Raw genomic sequence first — 3,348 nt, 5'->3', positions numbered from 1 at the left:
TATAAATTACGAAAATGTGGTCGTAGTATACTTTTATTTTTTCGTGCAACTGGCATAGGCAAGTATGCATATGAGAATGAGCATAAACTTAGGAAAAAATATTATATGCGGCAGACAACCAATCACATGAAAGTAACAGTGCGTTTGCAATAAGCTTTTATGGCTTCTGTTGATCGAGCATTTGAATCGCGCATCCGTGGAGACTTAAAACTACGGCCCAATTTTTTCAATATTATTGATCACGCCTGATGTCTCAAGGTCAGTATTCATAATTGGCTTCAAACGCGGCACCCTCGCGTCATGTCAGATACTCGTGCTCCGCATTTTTATAGTGCCCCCGCATCATATGGGACCACAAACTACAGCTCCCCAGTGTCATGTGGGCGCGTTCACACGACTAACTGTACCGTTTTCAAAGTTAATTTTTTTTAACAAAACAATTGCTTCTGTAACATTAACTTTTAAATAACAAACTTTTCACAGTAACTTTTGACACCCTAAATACAAATACACATACATAATAATGTTCTCTTCTATTCGTATATACAAATAATCACACCTAATTTTCTCAAAGGATGGAGACAGATGTTCCCTACTCAGTCCCAAATAATGTCATGACGTGTATCTATGCCGGACAGAAAAAAATAAGAGATTTACGCTTATATTAGATATATATATATATATATATATATATATATGAATATATATTAATATATATATATATACATAAATGTGCCATAAAAATGTGCCAATCGAAAATTGATTGAAAGTTCGGGAGAAAAGATGATGGAATCCAATAAAATGGAGGAAGCCGACGTGGGCGCAGTGGATGCTGAGATTCCAACCGACGGCCCAGATTCCCCTCCACCTCTTTTTATTATCCCCTTTCACCTTCCTTAACCGCCCTACCCGGCCCCTCCCCCTTTCTCCCACTCTAAACACTGCCGGAGATGTTACTAGGCAAGAGGCAGCGGCCGCCGATGAGGCGGACGACGAGCATGTCGGAGTTCGTCGCCGATCTAGAACTGTCGGATGAGCCAACACGGCCGTCCGATCAGGATATTCCGGCTATATTTCCGGTCAATCGGCGTGCTCCGGTGGCGAGGCAGACATGGGGGGAAGGAAACTGGATGGCAGAGTGGCGGCAGAACACGGTCTGTGGCGGCTGTTGTTTCTCCCCGCCCTCCGCGGAGAAGCTCCGGCGACTTCGCGAGGATGGAGACCGCGCCGTTCCTCAAGTCTTGTGGTCTTTGCAAGCGTCGACTGGCTCCTGGACGCGATATCTTTATGTATAGGTAGGGTTTGCTCCGTCGTCGTCCTGGATGCCTGTCTTCTTTTTTTTTTCAGTAAATCAGGGTTTGTTTGAGCAGCTGTGAAGCTGCTGAAACTATGATGGTTATTACAAACTTCTGTTTTCTTAAAATTAGTAGCCAGCTTCGGTAACAAAGGTAATTTTCAGCTGTTGAAAACGTAGTCAAAATACAGCTTTATCAAACAGAAAAAAATTACAATTTTCCTTCTTTTTTTGTGCATTATATGTTGTATTTTTGCTCGATCGATTTACTGGGTTCAGTGCCTCAGTTTTTTCATTAAATATTTAGCTGAGATTTGCTTATTCACTTGTGGAATTTTGTATTTAAAATTACTGCCCATTTTATGGGGGTATCTTTCCTCGGGCACTGCATTATTTGTTTTTTTTTGGAAGATTTATATATATACCACACAATTCTTATGTATTTACATATCCAACATTTGAAGTTTGATTTTTACACTTACTCCACTTCAACTCTGCTTAAAAAGGGGATTTTTTTATAACCTTTATATATATATTCTATTATTTATGCTTTTTTGGTGCACTTGTATTATTTATTATGTGGTTATTGAGGGGGACATCTTTGTGACAAATTTCCTACTTGAACTTAGATTTTTTTCATTTCATGGATCCTCAAAAGTCTTGCGAGTTGCAACCCCATAAAAGAGATATTTCGTTAACAGCCATAGAAAATTTCCTCATTGTTTTGGTCTGCTGTACCACCTAATTTGTATGCAACAAAACTATAATCCGAATCACGATTAAGAGAAACTACTTATAAGCATAGCTCCAGATTCTATTGTGACTAAAATATAGAAAATTATACATTAAAAATTATCATTTAGCTCACCTAATAATTTCTCCACTACTACGTCTTAACTTTTCTGTTAAAATTTTATTACTGAATTTGCTCAAAGCAGGTGCTTGTGTTGAGCTTAACACTGGACCAAACTTGCTTACCATGCTTCATGGTAAAAGCTTCTGAAATACCATTCCTCAATCTCTCCAGGCCTTAGATCTCTCCGGGTTTTAGATACCACAAATTCATAAATCTTTTCATTGCTTAATATTGTTCTGACACATCCTCTCCATGCTGCTATTCTACAGGGGTGAAATTGCCTACTGCAGCCTGGAATGCCGTCAACAGCAGATGAATCATGACGAGAAGAAGGACAAGTGCTTTATCCCATCCTTGAAGGATTCCGCTCCGGTGACCGCTGGCGCCGCCTCCGATCCTTCCGGCACCGGCGAAACAATCGCGGCCGCCTGAGATGCACAAAACTATATATATATATATATATATATATTCAAAGGATTTTAATTTCTTCACAATCCATATACTTGTTGTAAAAGGGAAGGATGCTTTCTTAATTTTGAACTCTTCACCATAAAAACTTTGTATAGTTTTTATAAATTTACTTTTGAAAGTTATATATATGTTTTTTTTTCTCTGTATTTTGTATGCACCTACGAAGCAAGTGTGAAAGCTTGCGATTGTGGATTGGTATATGGATCATGCTGGCTTCATCTATATGCTTTTGGGTAGAGTTCGTAATGCTATTATGGAGTTTTGTATCACTCTCTATCTCATTTTGTTTTGTCTCGCTGGTTATGTTAGAGGAGATGTGAAAGTTCCTCCACCTGTTTGTTTGCAAGGAAGAAGGAAAAGGGGAGAAAATGAAGGCTTCATCAAATTCTGGGACCAACTTGAGATTCCCCTTCTCTTTCATTCTCCCTACTATTTTATTTTATGGATGTTAATGTGTGGGGTTTTGGATTTAGCAAGACAGCTGTTGCCAATTATTTTCGTTGATAGGTTTTTAATTTAGGAATCAATCTTTCTTTTATTAAATTTGTCTTTCAACACTAAATTTGTTACAAAAATTATTGGCTATTTTTCCCCACTAGAGAATATTAGGACAACACAAGTAATGCATATATTTAATGAATTTGTATTTTTTAATTAATATTTCTTTCATCAATGAATTTCTTTTTCTATTTTTTACTCGAGGGTAACACGCTACTTTTTTTTTTAT

General features: G+C 37.8%; 1 pseudogene; it reads left to right on the top strand.

Moving 5' to 3' along the window:
* Nucleotides 1–828: 828 nt before the first annotated feature.
* On the top strand, nucleotides 829–3,093 carry LOC110021601 (annotated as a pseudogene).
* Nucleotides 3,094–3,348: the final 255 nt, after the last annotated feature.

Source organism: Phalaenopsis equestris, unplaced genomic scaffold (genome assembly GCF_001263595.1).
Source record: "Phalaenopsis equestris unplaced genomic scaffold, ASM126359v1 Scaffold000136, whole genome shotgun sequence".
Lineage (NCBI taxonomy): Eukaryota > Viridiplantae > Streptophyta > Magnoliopsida > Asparagales > Orchidaceae > Phalaenopsis > Phalaenopsis equestris.
Note: the sequence above shows the minus strand (reverse complement) of the source record. Positions and strands in the feature narration are given on the sequence as shown.